This window comes from Myxocyprinus asiaticus, chromosome 2 (assembly GCF_019703515.2).
Source record: "Myxocyprinus asiaticus isolate MX2 ecotype Aquarium Trade chromosome 2, UBuf_Myxa_2, whole genome shotgun sequence".
In the NCBI taxonomy this organism is placed as follows: domain Eukaryota; kingdom Metazoa; phylum Chordata; class Actinopteri; order Cypriniformes; family Catostomidae; genus Myxocyprinus; species Myxocyprinus asiaticus.
In genome coordinates, this window is record NC_059345.1 from 6,138,593 (window position 1) to 6,155,966 (window position 17,374).

Consider the following 17,374-nt stretch of genomic DNA (forward strand, 5'->3'; position numbering starts at 1 on the left):
AATATTTTGAGGCCCAAATAATATGACCCCCCCCTCAAATCACCCTAGATATTAACGTAGACCTTTACTAAGCAACCATTATTTCTGAAAGGCTTATAGTTCCAGGCTCAAATGTGGTATGGTAGCTAAAGCTCATGACTTTAAACTGAAAGGTTGCTGGCTCGAGCCCTTAAGTAGAAAGGCTTGATAAGGCCCAGACAGATAATGCAGACTGTCGTATTTTCTGTTCTGACTTTATAGGGAATATTTGGAATTCTGTGGAGTGGATGTAAACATGGTAAAATGTGATAAATGGAGCTGTGATTATTAGAGGTCGACGAAAAGTGGGTTTTGCCAATACCGATAACTTAGGTAGGAAAACAGGCCGATAGGCGATTAATCGGCTGATAGATTTTAACATTTGTTGTATGAATGAAAACTTTACACTTAATGTAAAATAGTGCTGAATTATATAACAAAATAAACATGCCCCCATGCTGATTATTTTGTAACAGATTCGACATTGCGCTAGGGCTGCACGATTATGATGAAAATCATAATTACTTATTATTTACATTGATATTGTATTTGCGATATATTCATTTTCATTAACAGAATTTACATTGAAATACTTGTGTAGGGCAGTTGCATGCCAGATTCTTTATGTAGGCTGTGCATCTAAACAACTTGAGAACTGTGTTTATGAATTGCTTTAATATTTTAATTCACATTTTGAGTAAATTGCACAATATAATTTTGATTGTGAGCATTACTGGTATGCCTTTATACTAATTTAAACTCGTCAGATTTGCCTTTGCATTCATGCATACAACGGGCCAAAAAAATATGTTGTAAATAGAACATTTTGGCGCAATGAGAGAACACCTATATAGATTGCTGTAATACTTTTCACTATTATTGAATTGCGACAGCTGTAATTGTTATCTCAATAATGTTTTAATTAATTGTGCTTTCCTTGGAGATACTTTGTTACATTTCTACCATGCTGGTACCGTCTTCAAAACCTTTGCCATCTGAAATGACTGAAAATATTACAGGTCAATGTGTTTGTTGTGCAGCAGTAACATAAAACAATGCCTTACGAAGCCAAAGAGCGACTGTATGCTTCATCACTTCTGACAAATATTTTTTTGTTTTATTGTCGTTGTTACGCACTCATCCGCTGCCTGCCACAAAACTTCTACAATGGCTTCATCTTGGGGAAATAATAATAATAATGTTAGGGCTTTTAGCTGGCTAGAAAGCCCGAAAATAAAACCTCCTTGGATCAGCACGAATTCATAAGTAACATTTCTGAATTGAAGAATTGCATTTCTTATTTCCAAAATAATTGTTCCTTTTTGGTCACATTTGTGCTTTTTAAAAATGAACAAATCCATGTATTTAATCAATAAATGTGGTGTTATATTGCATGTATTATATTTTGTTATTTTTATTGTTTAATTGCATAATTTGTACAGGTATTTACATTGATTTGTTGAATGTGCTAAAAACCGGTATTGTCTTTTTAAGGAAATTTGGCATTTGTGTAAACAGTGTCTTTTAACTGCTTTATCTCATCTGTGCTATGCATGATTGCAATTAAATGTTTCTTTTGCTTTTGTTTATGATCAACAACTGACTGTAAAGAACATAAACGGTATTAAAAGAGACATTATTCAGTGACAAATGGGTTGCGTGGATCTCGTCTTTGGACACGCGTTACACGGAACAACTTTTACTCTCAACACGCAGTGAAAAGATCTTGCTGCTGAATACTCCACCAATATACTACATAATTACTGCTGAGTGAAATCTAAACATTAACCAGCCAGTTGCCAAAAATGTACATTTTTAGTCGCATAGCGGTTTTCGTTGTGAATAAAATTTGGTTGCAAATACGAGTGATTTCTCTCTCATTGTAGTGCAGGGTTGCGCATAGAGGAAAAGATCGATTCATGGCTTTTGAGAATCGATATTAAATCGACCAAATTTGAAAAAATAAATAAATAAAATTTATTTTGCCCAGCCCAGCTACGGGTTACTGAAGACGATGATGCAGACAAAAGTCATATAACGGGACACATCCTACAAATGGGACAGGATTTTCCACTAGTCGTTCAACAACAAATTAGTGAGTTTAATATTTTTAGTTGTGTATTTATATGTTTTCCTGTTGTAGGGCTGCGCTTAGTGTCCATATATCCCTAAGAAATGTGTCCACTAACATGTTTTAACTGTGATTTGATATGACTTTGCCTCAGTGTTGTTGCATAATTCAAAAAAATTGCAAATAATCATAAAATCGGTTAACTATAATTTTTTTTCCTCTCAGATCTAACCATCAAAACTTACACCGTAATGTAGAGGCTTTTAAAAAGGAGCACTGGACATCTTTTGCTACTTTTTACATGCTCTTTCACAGTTGTAGGTTCTTCCTCTTGTTGCTCACGTGACAGTGTCAGGTTCCTGTACGGCGTATGGGCCCGATTGGATGGCTGAATTTAATTTGTCTTGATAAGATATAACAATAAGAAAGCTGGTGTCGCTGATACTTGATGCTTGAAATTCAGCAGGCTGGACCCTGCTTTCTGTCATATCACCATCACACCGTCTTTTAAATGCAGAAGGAAGACACCAGAGAAGCATCGCACACACTTTCGGCTCCTGGTTTCCCTGAAAAAGCAGTGTGTGCACAGCACGTTTGTGTTATTTCACAACTTCTGTGTGTCCATTGCTGTCCACAGGTCCCCAGCGATTATGTGTGCATTCTGCTTTGTGTTCAGTATTCAGACAGGGGATCATGGTCAGACATGTAGCGAGATAAGAGAGGCAGTGTTATCTGACGAGAAAGGCACTTTGTGGCATAGGGCGGGGGGGATGGGCACTCCCTTGGCCTGATTTCCCATTTAAATGGAGCTGACTGGATTGTGGAAATGGTGGCGCTTCCTGTAATCCGATGCCCTGGGGAACAACAGAAGAGAGGTGGGATAAAGGATGGCTGTGCCCTCAGGCTTGCATAAAAGCACTAGTCTCCTCTGTAATCCCACAATGCCCATTGCCCCACATAGTTCTACATGCTTACAAAAGCCACAGGCCAAGCCATGGACACACAACAACAGCCTTCATGAAAAAAACTGTTTTGTTTTTATTTTTTATTTTTTTTGTCCACCCACACATGCAGCTGTTCCAGCAGTGGCGCAAACAAAATATCACCTTCCTTATTAGGCGTGGGAAACTTTAGGCACCGCATGAGTCACAAACATTTCCAAAACTATTCCTGATACATCTGTATGTTTTTTCTTTGATTCTTTGATTATTCTGCTGTGCAGAGGCAAAATAGTAACTTCACTTTTTGACCAAAATCAGGTTTCTTAGACTGATTTGTCTAGCTCAGCTATGCACAGAAATTGCAGTAACTACAAAATCCACACCAAAATCAAGTAACTGTTTTGTTGGTATAGTTACTGTGAAGCATTTTTATGGCAGGATTGTTGTTATAAAAATGATAAACAACAACTTTATTTATTTTATTTTATTACAGTAACCCTTTACATTCAGTATGAAGGAGCTGTGAACAAAACATGGAATTCCCATAAAATTAAAGAAATGGTTCTCTATCAAAACACTCAGTTTATTAGAGTATAATTTTTTTTTTTTTTTTTTTGTTTTTTTTTTTCAGTTTCTTTCTTTAGAACCTTTTATCAAAGAAATCTTTTTAACTTCAACTCTGGTGCATTTATTCATAAATAATAATAATTATTCATAAATAATATTGTATATGATGCAATCTTATGTTGAATAGAATGTCTTAATGTAATGTAGGTGGCGCTCTAATGCAGTTTAGCCCTCACAGATGTTCTCGTCCATAGACATTCAGGCAAATTTTCGGTTCATGCACCACCCCCAATGTTTCATAGAATATCTCAGCCTCTGAGTGGACTAGAAGCTCAATTTAGGTGTCAATAGAGGTGTCTTGTCAGCCGAGATCCTCCCCTTTGCGATGATGTATAAAAAAAAAAAAATTCATCAATAGTCTAACATATATTTCTGATGATTTGTTTAGCATGCTTTTCCTGCTGGACCGTATGTTTTGTTCTGACATCTAAAACATCAGATTAGTCACACAAGCAAGCTCTTAGATAAGTAAAACATGGCTAATTTTTTAGAAAACTGTCTAAGGTAAAAGCAGATATAAAGATTTTAGCTATTTGGGGCTTACAGCAGCAATGATTGGTATATAAAAGAGACATTAATATTTGATGTCCTACAGATATCATATTTCACTTTGTGATTCTGTTCAAAAGCTTTCCAGCTGCGGTATGAGGGCAGCAAAATAAACTCTACAGGATTCCTGAGAATGAGAGCTTTCATTTGATATGATTTGTCTATTTATGTGCTATTTGAAATACTTTTTATATTCATTTTAATATTTCTACCACATGACCTCTAGGTGGCGCTGATTTGCGACGTGAATGTTTTTATGCCATATTTTGTTATTTTATCTAACATAAAAGCAGAAGTGATGGTTATCTATGAAAAGTTCAGATTCTAAGCTATCAAACGATATCCCATATGCCTGACTTATACAGTATATTCGGAAACTTTAACATTTGAATCGTAAACTTTTTTCCACGACATAGGACCCAAAAGGCGGGTTCTTTTAGTCCAGGATAGCTATATGAGATATCTACTTTAGTGGGAGTGCAGATATCATCTTCTCCTTTCATCAGCACAAGTGATAGTAAAGCGGCTCATATAGTGGGATTGTTGCTTAAGAAATCTATAAAGCATCTCTTATAGACTGTTCTGTCTGTTTACTCTGCTTGAAATTTGTCCAGATTGTTAGGTGTGTGCACTGTCCCAATGAGAAAGAGATTGGCAATGAGCAACAGCCAATGCAGTTTAAAGAGAGCGCAAGAGGAATGGCATTAGGAGACAAAAAAAGGGAAATAAAAACATCACCCACGTCTGTATTATTTTTAGCTGGTTGTTCCCGTTCTGTGCAAATTGGTGCAATAACAGGCAAGAGATGGTCTTTTATGTTGTCTGTTGACTTATCACAAATAAACTCTCCCGTTGCCATGTGCACGAGTTTGTGATTACATTTCAGGAATGTAGTTTCAGTCAGGGAGGAATGGTCTAATGGTCATGTATTGTGCCCTTGGCTTAAGTATACATCTAGATATTTGTTTCTAGCATCTCTGCCACGCACATAGAATCGCGATGCATAGGTGAATCGATTTTTTTTTTTTTCTTTCACCCCTACTTTTCTACTACTTTGCCACTGGATGCTAGCGGTTGATGGCCTACTTCAAATGTAATGTGGGGACGATTTTTGGAGGACATTTCATCTCCAGACCACATCAAACATGCATTGCAGCTTTGAGTGCAGAAAATGCATTCTCTATAGGGGCTCAGACTCTATGGCATGTGGGAATGGTTTTTGTGATTGAGGGTTTGATTGCTGTTGTGAGTGTGTTGGCAGGCATGTTTCCATGTGTTTGTTATCTGGAAAGATGGACTTGGGTACTTCATTGCTTTCTGGAAGCCATTTTCATCAGATCTACCACTGGACTAGATGACTTCAGATTGATTTTAAAGTGTTTTTTCTCACTTTTCTCTCACACTCCAACACGCTTTGTATGTCAGTTGTTTAGGTCAAGACGACATCTGAATGATTATTAGCCAGGTTCAAAGGGAGTTAGGACAGTGTCCTCATCTGTACACCCTCTGCTTAGTGCTCGGATCAGTTTACCGAAGTTCACCTACAACATTATCTTTGGTAAGATGGCTCCGTGCCTTTTCCTAAACTGCAGAATTGAGATATTGACTGTATTTGCAGGAGCCATTGACTGTATTTGCACCAACCAAAAGGGGATGCTTGGGAATACTTGCTCAGAAACATGCTCATCTGAATATTTTTATTGTATTAAAATCGTATCTGTATTTTGTTTGTAATGTAGTTGATTTGCACTTATCAATCAGACAACTTGTGGCACAAGCATACTATATGGTTGTTGTTTTGGTGAGAACCTTGTCGATTGATAAAGCTCAGTTACTCGCGTTGGACTGTTTAGGAGAACTTTTACTCATGATTACATTCTCTAAACAATATTTGAAATAATAGTGCACCCAAAACATTTAATTCTCTCATCATTTACTCACCCTCATGCCATCCCAAACCTGTATGACTGTATGACTACTACAGAACACAAACTAAGATTTTTAGAAGAATATCGCAGTTTTGGTCACCATTCACTTGCAGATTATGGACCTATTCCTCTAAAAATCTTTGTGTTTAGCAGAAGAAAAAAATTCATACACATCTGGGATGGCATGAGGGTGCGTAAATGATGAGATAATTGAAAATGTTTTGGTCAACTTTTCCTTTAAAGAGAAGAAACTTCTCAGAGAGAAAACCTCATGCTTTGCTATAGCTCTCAAATCTAATTTTTGTCCATATATATTCAAATACAGTGTGAAAATGCGTTGCGCTAGGTCAGTGATGCCAGGCGGCAGTTAGTTTTTGCTTTTATCGAATGTTGACGCTTATAAACTAATGCGATGCGTTTGAATATGCGGATACAGGAATGTGATTTCAGAGCTACTGTAAAGGTAAAGATTTTCAGTGAATAAAAACAAAAACGTTTGCTTTATCACAAAGCTTATCACATTTTTGTGTGAGGAAGACACAGGAAGAACTTTAAGTCGGTGATCATCTTAAGTCAGCTTCAGAAGACTTAGGCTACAGTATGTATAGAGAATGAAATAGCGTACGAGTCGTATGGACCACTTGGTGCTTGACAGCCAGTGTTTGCGTTTTGGTATGGTTTTTTGGATTATGATCCAAAGGATAAAGAAAGTCAAAGGGGTTTGAAAAAACACAAGAATGACTAGCCTAAATGATGACTGACGTTTCGTTTTTGGGTGAACAATACCTTTTAAAGTCCTGTAATTCATGTATGAGGCAAAGATGCTGTTGATTCAGGAGAACAGAAAAAGATTGTATGGAAAAGTTTGCTTTTTTGTGTTAATATATTAAAGTTTTGTATTTGTAATTGCAGAACAATCCAATCAATTAAACATCTTAAAATAGCAGCGTTTCCCCTATATGTATTTTGCAGCAGCACATGCACACGCGCGCACGCACACACACACACACACTCACACACACTCAGTGATGTCACTGCATAACACACATGTCAAACTCAATTAATTTCATGTGGCCCGTGAGCTCATTTCTGAAACGTAGGATGGCAGGGGATCGGAACGTCTCACTGACCAATCAGTTTGTGCTTTTCTCGTGAGTATTAATGAGCCTTCTCGTCATCTTAACCTTATGTTTTTGGAGCGCTTTTTGCTCTCAAAAGCGGAATGACAGCGCTACCTGGACCATTTATCAACAAGGCTCAATGGATAGAGCAGCGCGAGTAATTCGTAGACTGGTCTCAACTGCACAGGCTATTTTAAATGCACTTGTGAACCACTGAGATGCACGGCGGGGATTGAGAAACCCGTTTGAATGTGGTACAGAATTGTCTGTTTCAAACGTCAAAATGTCTCTGTGATGAAACTAGTTTAAAACAAACCGCCCCCAGGGGGGGCCTGGGTAGCTCAGCGAGAATTGACGCTGACTCCCACCCCTGGTTGGTATGGAGGGTAGAGTCACATGGGGTAACCTCCTCGTGGTCGCGATTAGAGGTTCTCGCACTCAATAGTGCGTGTGGTAAATTGTGCGTGGATCACGAAGAATAGCATCAGCCTCCCGTGCTGTGAGTCTCCGCGGTGTCATGCACAACGAGCCACGTGATAAGATACGCAGATTGACTGTCTCAGAAGTGGCGGCAACTGAGACTTGTCCTCCGCCACCCGGATTGAGGCGAGTAACCGCACCAGCACGAGGACCTACTAAGTAGTGGGAATTGGGCATTCCAATTTGGGAGAAAAGGGGATAAATTAAAACAAAAAAATAATGGCACTGACAAAGAAAACAGGAGAAAACATCAATTAGAAGGCTTTTCAATTCTTAGATCACAACACAAAAAATGTACATTACTGTAATAACACGAACTGTATTAAACTTGTACATTATAGTTGTGGCAGAAAAAGTTTCTAAATGTATTTAGACTGCTGTTTAATGGCAAAAATGCCATAGTTCTTTATATAGAAACCATAGTTACTAACCATGAGAGTGAGGAGCCATGCATGGCTTTACCAATGGTTACCATGGTCTTATTACAAATATCATTGTTAAAACTATGGATATAATGGAAGAACTATGGTACATTTTCATAATTATTATGGACCAAGCCATCAGTGTTCCAACTGTGTAAAATCTGTTCTCTTGTAATGCTCTCCGATTGTAGGAAAAATTACGTTGTTTTGTTTGCCTTCAGAAATTCCAAGAGATGACTGTAGTTTAATCAGTAGGAGCCTGATGAAAGGAATCTGTAAAAGAGAAAAAAAGAGTCTCACTGTCAGATAGGGCTGCATGATTTGGAGAAAGTCATATTACAATTATTTTGAAAAATTTTGCGATTGCAAATTGAACTGTGATTTATGATAGACCAAAAAATAAAATGGTCATGTTTTTCACAGGCTACTGGGGTTTTCACACTTGAGCCCTCTTCAAAACAACCAAACTGAGACCTTTTTTTTCAATCCACTGCTGATCATGTAACTTTTTATCCGCAGCTCTGTCAAAACTGGTTATGTGTAAGCTTTCAGCTCAATGTCACTGTTAACTGAATTTCCCTGTTGGTAATACATTAGTTGTTGCCTAGTTTTTGCTGTCAAAAATACTGTTGGTTGGTTGAATAATTAAACACAAAATATTCCAATTTACTCTTTACTCTAGACCTTAAAAACAAGAAGGCTTATACAACCTATTCTCACTGTATATAAGAGTCCTTAAGAACGAGGCTTAACTGAAGTTGATCTGTTAACCCATTGGTGTAATTAAACTTAAAGTGAAAGATTGGTTAGTTTGTCACCATTTCATTTAATTATTTGTATTCATTATTTTATTTCATTTAACAATGCATTATATTATAATATCTTAATATTTTTTATATATTTTTTTATATGTACGTTTCTTATCATTTTGTTGGATGTTGGTAATATTAGTTCCGCTTTCACTTGTTGCTGCTGGGAGTGTAATAAGGGTGACACGCTCTCTCGTGAGATAAACAAATAACAGGAGAATGGAGGAAGAGCGCATGTTTCTGGACTCTACAGGTGCTACTGTTAATGCTGTTTGCTCAGCAATCATTTAATAAAGATGTCTGAATTACACCCCATCTTGTATTCCGCATTATTATTATGATACATGTGCCTGGTGGAGACTGAGATGCTGTTACCGCAGATGATAATAAAAACCGCTTCACGCTGGCCACGCCGGTTGACTGTAAATAAAGCGTTTAGCGCACTTAAGCAAACGTAAGCGAACTCTGAGCACTTCTGTTACTCTAAGCATGAGATGGAGTTTTGGAGCACAAAACCGCTCTGAAAACACTGTAATAATGCTCTAACTTAATATTGACTGGACAGAGTAGCGCAAATAAACTTTGACGTGAGCAGACTATTTATTTATTTAAATCGCAGCCCTTTGCGATTTAATAAACGCAAGAGGTCATGTTACGATTTCGATTTTAGTTCAATATTTCTATTTAGCCCTATAAAAATCAGGTGTTCATTTTTTTCCACAAATGTTACTGTTGTTAATATCATAATTTAAAATCAATGCTTTACTATCAAAAGTGCATTTCAATGCGCACAATATGTAATATTATTGGTAAAATCATGGGTGATACTAAAGCATGTGCTGGTGTCACATTTTCAACCGGTCCTATAAGAGCATATATAAACCCTGATATGGCCCAGGCTAAAACTGAGTTTGACACCCTGTTTTAAGCTATTCCTCCACCAATGCACGTTAATACAGGTCTGGCGTTGGGGGGTCGTGGCACGCGCACAACAGCACTGCTGCAGAAAATAACACTGAGTAGACTCTGCTCCCAGGAAGATCTCTAGAAAGATGTCTTTGCTTGGATGTCATGGTATGTCTGCACAAAGAGCACAGCTGTCTATTTCGATTGTAATGTTGACAAATGATACAGTGAGTAGTTTAGAGACATTTTGTAAGCTGTTTCCTCTGCTTAAAAAAAAAAAAAAAGTATACTCCATGCTTGACTTGGCTCCTCTATACTCTTGAATGGTACCCTAATCTAGGTGTTAAACCAGTTGATTTAAACAGAGTCTGCTTGTTTTGCCTGTTTTGCGGTGATGTTTGTAGTTTGACGGTCAGGATGTGGCTAACTCGACAGGCCCATCCTTGACACTCCTTTGCTCGACAAGAATTGTGAAAGCATCCTCTTTAAGGCTGCATAAATAAAAAGCCTTTTGACTGGTGATTTAAAGAGCTTTGGACTTCCTCAGGCCAGGAGTATCCTTTTAAGGTCAGCAGAGCATGTCTGAAAGCAGGGCGGGAGAGATCTAGAGAGACTGACTCAACGCCACCATCTAAAAAGGACAGCAAACTGGTCTAGGAAGCTTTTATCAGAGAACTACTGTTACATTTGACCTGAAAATTTGGTTTTTCAATCACTTGGCTTGAGTGCTGTATTGTTTCTTCTTGATATCTTTGTCAGTAACAACAAAATGTCTTATTCAGCATATCCTCTCATAACCTGGTGGTCTTTTGTGTCTGTCAAAACAGAATCTTGTAGCGGGTTTGGCCATGCTGAGCTGGAGGCTGACCTGTTCTTGTCCTTTCTATTCAGAGGATTTTCTCAGTAAGATTACAGTTTCGATTTGAAGGGGGGAGTGCTCTCCCCTCAGGATTAATCCAATCTGGCACATTCCTACTGGGAAAATCCTCTGAGTTCTGATCCTCCCAGACACCCTATATGGGCGAGGACTGTCCTTAATATGGCTTCTCCTATCAATGTAGTTACTGGAGGGGGGACTTCCAAACTGTTGATAGAAGGATATGTCGGCCAGGCTGATTAATCGGGCAGTATTTGGCCGTTTGATTATCTGTGCCTGTCGAATTTTCGATTATGATTTTAAGAGCAAACCTTCAGGTAAAAAACAATAACCTTAGAAATGTTCCAGTGTCATAATATATGCCAATTAGGGGTGTAATGGTTCTCGATTAAAAAACAAACTGTACTGTTCGCCACCCATGGTTCGGTAAACATTTGCTCCACGTTTCATCAAGTCTAACAAAGCATCTGAAACATATGGTTTGGTGAAGAAAACAAAGCATTAAATAGACAGGCACAGTTACAAGCATCGGTGTGTAGTTGAAAAATTTAATATCAAGTGGAGAATACAAGCCGTGTCATTCAAGTCTCCGTCCGGGAACATTTTGCAGTCACTTACAACAGGGATGGTAAAATTTTTTGACAAAACAGGCACTGTTTGCAGACATTGTTAGATGCGAGTGCTGTAAACTGGTAACACATCCATATTATTAACCAGTTGCGCCGACATTACCCTGGGATTGATTAAGCATTGAGCTGCAGGTTAAGCCTGAAACTGCACCCTCTCTCTCTAAAGCAATTGGGTTGTTCATTGCTGATATGTTGCCCTACTCTGTTGATAAAGATTTGGGGTTAAAGTATATGATTAAAACACTCAAGCCGCTTTATGGCATCCCTTCTCTTATTCATTTTAAAAGCAAGCTTATTCCGAATGTTGAATATACGGTATGTTGAGTTGTTTAAGTTGATGCATTTAGCTTAATAATTCAGGTATTAAGTTAATGTTGATTTAGTAATTAGAGAATTTTTTTTTTCTTCAAAATAATTGTAGAATAGAAAAATTATAGTGATATAGTAAAATTGTAGTATCCATGACAGATCACATGGCAGAAACTATGGTTTTAATGCAGTTAGCCTAACCACGGTTTTACTACAGTAATACTGTAGTATCTGTATGGTAACCATTATTTTACTATAGTATTGTAGTAACCATGGTTAATTTTGTGGTCATTGTTTTACTACAAATACCTTGGTTAAACTATTGTTACGGTAGTAAAACCATGGGGAGTTTTCACAAGGGGAAACCCGTCGTAGTGTTTACCAAAAAGAGTATTTTTTTAAATCTTTTTTTCTGAACATGGCAATTACCATACCGTACCGAAACAGTGACCCTAAAACCGTAAAACAAACTGAACCGTGATATATCCTGCTCTCTAGATATTGGTATTGTCATTGGCCATTGAAAAACCCATATCAGTCAACCACTATTTTATCAGTATCAGCATCAGCCTTTAACAAAACCTGTATCAATCCACTATTCCACACCCAGCGGTCTGCTAACATTCAAAGTCTGTGCAAACTTAGAAATATTGTGCAAAATATTGGATGCACGATATTTATGCAGATTTAGATAACTAATATATTTTGTTTTTGCCTGTTTCTTCACCAAAAATACTGTTCATACTGATTGAAGTGAAATCAGGCATCAACACATTTTCATGTGAAGTAGACAATATATATAACTGCTGAGCACTTTTTAAATCGTTCTAGAAAATGTGCACTGTATATGTTTTGAATCTAAGATACGATATTAACTGCTTCCAATATCGGCTTTATCAGATCAATACTGATAACTAAAAAAAGAAACTGCCACAAATGGCTGACACGGATCATTGATATATCAGAGTAAGGAGACCGTAGACAATGCTTTTAAGACTTGAATACCACTCTTGATGCAGCTGTTGTCATGAAACTGTTGCAAAAGAAGCAATTGGTAATGGATGACAGTGTCAGGAATGTGTCCATCGTGTCCCAGATGAGGGTCAATACAAAGCATTCCAACTGTTCCTGAAGCCCTGATAAAACTCTTCCCCCCCTAGTGCTGAGCTTGACCTCTGGCCCAGAAACATGTGGGTTGAATGGCTTGCCATGCAGTTCCTTCTGCTTTCACTTGTATCTGCTCATGTCTAGCCTTGCGTGCATACCATGCTGGAGCAATGGAGTGTAGTAAGGTGAACCTGCATTGGGAAAATTACAGTCACTCGATGGCAGAAATGTTTTAACATCAACATTCAATACACTAATCGGTCTGTTTCTTTTGCTTTTGCAGGATTCTTCGGACTTCACAACCACAGCTTCAGCATTTTTAGCTGGATTTTAACCTTTGCAGACGGCCATGGAATCGGTAAACCCCATTTCTCTTTCTTGTTGCAGCTAGTAAGGAATGTTGTCTGCTAGTTCCTTTTTTGCTGGGGCAGCATTTGGATAATGGAGCACTGGAGAAACATAACAGTGGTCTTGATGTCTGGCTCACAATACAGTGAGATTCCATTATGGTTGTTTATTTCAAGCCAGTTTTAGAACAGTGATTGAGTGTTTTGAAACCATGCTTCCCTCATTGGTTAAGTAGCATATACACTGGCAGCCAAATGTTTGGAATAATGTACAGATGTTGATGTTTTGGAAGGAAATTGGTACTTTAATTCACCAAAGTGGCATTTAGCTGATCACAAAGTATAGTCAGGACATTACTGATGTAAAAAACAGGACCATCACTATTTGAAAAAAGTTATTTTTGATCAAATCTAGACAGGCCCCCTTTCCAGCAGCCATCACTCCAACACCTTATACTTGAGTAATCATGCTAAGAAAATCACTTGCCATTATTATCAAACACAGTTGAAAGCTATTTGGTTCGTTAAATGAAGCTTAACATTGTCTTTGTTTTTGAGTTGCCACATTATGCAATAGACCGGCATGTCTTGAGGTCAATAGTAGGTCAAAAATGGCAAAAAAGAAACCACTTTCTCTAGAAACTCGTCAGTCAATCATTGTTTTGAGGAACGAAGGCTGTACAATGTTTGAAATTGAAGATTTCATACAAAGATGAACACTACAGTCTTCTAAGACAAAGGACAACTGTCTCTAACAAGGACAGAAAGAGATGTGGAAGGCCAGATGTACAACTAAACAAGAGGATAAGTACATCAGAGTCTCTAGTTTGAGAAATAGACACCTCACATGTCCTCAGCTGACAGCTTCATTGAATTCTACCTGCTCAACACCAGTTTCATGTACAACAGTAAAGAGAAGACTCAGGGGTGCAGGCCTTATGGGAAGAATTGCAAAGAAAAAGCCACTTTTGAAACAGAAAAACTAAAAGAAAAGGTTAGAGTGGGCAAAGAAACACAGACATTGGACAACAATTGGAAAAGAGTGTTATGGATCTTAACGCCATTGAGCTTTTGTGGGATCAGCTAGACTGTAAGGTGCGTGAGAAGTGCCCGACAAGACAGCCACATCTATGCCAAGTGCTACAGGAAGTGTGGGGTGAAATGTCACCTGAGTATCTGGAGAAACTGACAGCTAGAATGTCAAGGATCTGCAAAGCTGTCATTGCTGCACGTGGAGGATTTTTGGACAAGAACTCTTTGAAGTAGTTTAAGAAGTTTTTTTTTTCAAATTGTAATAGTAATTTTTCACATTATTAATGTCCTGACTCTACATTGTGATTAGCTGAATGCCACTTTGGTGAATAAAAGTAGCAATTTCTTTCCATAAGAGCAAAATCTGTACATTATTTCAAACTTTTGGCCACAAGTGTATATGTTTGAACATGTAGCCTTTACTTTGTGAATGCGATGCTGAGAGTTTGTTGGTGGACTGCTAGTACCGACAGGCAGGTGGACGGCTCAGCGCTTGGCTCTGGAATGTGTGCATTTAGAGCAGGGCTTAATACATTCTCAGGCCCTGCCTCTGCTGCCTTCTTTGTTAAGAGTCTTTTTGTTTTTGAGTGTGGATATTGCCTCTTCTGTGTATATGTGTGTGTGCTGTTGTGAAAATGGGTCACTGCTTGCAGAGAGCTTGCTGTCTCTAATCTCTAGTCCCTCTGTAGAACACAGCTCATGTGACCATCAGTAAGCAGTGGCAGCCTACGCCTCTGTAGAGACACTGACTTCCCCCATGTAACACCAACCCTGCGTCACACAGCCAGCAGAAGACTGCAGCACGCCGATAGTAGTGTTATGGACTAAGAAATGCCTAAATAAGTGTTTTTCTTTATATACACTCACTGAGCACTTTATTAGGAACACTATAGTCCTAATAAATTGCCAGACAAGGTCTTCTGCTGTTGTAGCCCATCTGCCTCAAAGTTGGACGCATACAAAGTTGTGCATTCTGAGATACTATATTGCTCACCACAATTGTACAGATGGGTTATCTGAGTTACCTAAGGCTTTCTGTCTGCTCAAACCAGTCTGGGCAACTTTTCCAAACACATCAGAAGCTTAAGTTAAGCTTAAGCAATGGTCTCTACGATCAACTTAAGCTTGCGATGCTTTTGGGAAACACATCCCTGGCCATTCTCTGTTGACCTCTCTCGTCAACAAGGCATTTCCATACACACAACTGCAGCTCACTGGATGTTTTTTGTTTTTGGCACCATTCGGAGTAAATTCTAGAGGCTGTTGTGTGTGAAAATCCCAGGAGATCAGCAGTTACAGAAATACTCAAACCAGCCCGTCTGGAACTAACAATCATGTCATGGTCGAAAACTGCTGTCACACGATTGGCTAATTAGATAATCGCTTGAATAAGTAGTTTTATATGTGTTCCTAATTAAGTGCTCAATGAGTGTAGTTTTTTTTTTTTTTTTATCCGGTTAGGGCACTTGGACACGAGAACTCAGATGGAGGGTTTGAAGGATAGAAATGTGTAAAGGCTTGGCTTTACTTCGTTTTTTCATGTGCCATCCCATCCTGTGCACGGTCGAGTGCTCAATCTTTCAAAGTATACTCTTTGGAACACAAGCCCATATGGACGCGTTGAATGCGTGCACACTATGAATGCTATGTTATACTATGTTGCGGACAGTCCACTTGACTTGTAAAACTAGGCTGCACGCGTACAGATCGCGCATACTCTGCTGATGACAATATTTGCGTCATGCGCATTGTGTGTAATAGCACACGGACAACCAAAATATACTTTGGCCATAAGATACTTTTTGAGGGTGTGGAAGAGCAGCGTCAGTTTAAAATCAGAATGCAGTGAATTGGATTTCTGAACGCACAACAATGCCTACAAGTGCATTGTAACGCAAGCACGTTTTCTCTGTGGAGTTGTTTGATGGACCTGGCCAAGCCTTGGCGTTGTTCCTCTATGTCCATGCCCTTTGAAATCAATGGATTCACAGCATTTTCTGTCATAGCTTAAAGCAGTAGTTTGTCCAAAAATTTAAATGGTCATAATTTTCTCGCCCTCATGTAGTGTCAAATCTCTCTTACTTACTTTATTATGCGGAACTCAAAAGGAAAAAAAATTATGAATAATCCCAGTCATCTTCTCAATACAATGCCATTCATGCGAGAACTTCCATTGTTAAGCAATGTAAACAACGCAATTTCTCACGACAATTTTTTCACTTAAAAATGACTTAAAATTGGGTAGTCATATGCCTTCAGAAGAAGTACCATCTCCCTGGTAATTTCCCCCGTTCTTTTCCCATCTGAATCCCATGGATCCCTGGAGCACAGAGATCTGCTAGTGTTTACCTCTGAAATCGGACCATATCTGCTTACTGTCAGTGGAAACCAAGGAGATTGATCACAAAGCTCATTACGCAGACAACGCACTGTGTGTGTGTTTTTCTCGTTCGCCCCCCACCCCCTTTCACTCCCTCTCATGTGATGCCAGTCACATGGTTTCCAGGCATCCAGAGCAGTAAATCAGAATCAGATTTTATTTTTAACCGCTCTAAATCCAACCACTATGCTGATGGTTACCAGAAGCATGCTCTGTATCCCATTCTCCCTCCATTTCTCCTTTGAGCCTGTGCGCAACCTACCACAGATCTGAACATATTTGCAGTTTTGTCTGCTGGCTGCAGGAGGGGCATCGTTTGGCACCGCTGCAGATGAAAAGAAGTGCTCTGCCATGCCTCTCCACATTACAAGCATGTTTTTATTTTCCTCTGCTCTTTCCAGTGTAGCTCCGTCCCTTAGTGGGATTAGTCTGCAGTACTCCAGTTGGGAAATAGGCCTTGCCAGTCAAATTACATAACTCTCATAGCCAGGCTTGAGAAAACTATAGAGGCTTTGTTCCCAAGTCTCTCCCCCTCCCTTCTTCCCCTCTTAGCGGCCCACATGTTAAATGTGCTATTGAAAGAATCTGTGTACTTCGAACAGGCCCAGCTCTGTGATGAGAAAGCAGAAAACTTGCATCATTACCACCCACAATGGCATCTCGCTCGCATCGTGAGCACTTAGATGAGGAATGAACAGTAATCTGTCTCTTCCTATTAAAGATGGGGCTTTTTTGGTGTGTTTGGCATTTAGCTTTTTTTTTTTTTTTTTTTTATCTCGTGCTTGGTCAAACTGATGCTAACTTAAGAGGATACTGAGCAG

The 17,374-nt window shown here is 38.7% G+C and overlaps 1 protein-coding gene across 1 annotated transcript in view; it reads left to right on the forward strand.

The window, feature by feature from the left end:
* ankrd11 (ankyrin repeat domain 11) overlaps positions 1-17,374 on the forward strand; it is a 181,493-nt gene that overhangs the window by 33,975 nt on the left and 130,144 nt on the right. Inside the window, exon 2 of the mRNA XM_051720894.1 lies at positions 13,078-13,152. The gene's annotated coding sequence lies outside the window, so the exon portion shown is untranslated. The remainder of the gene's footprint in view (positions 1-13,077; positions 13,153-17,374) is intronic.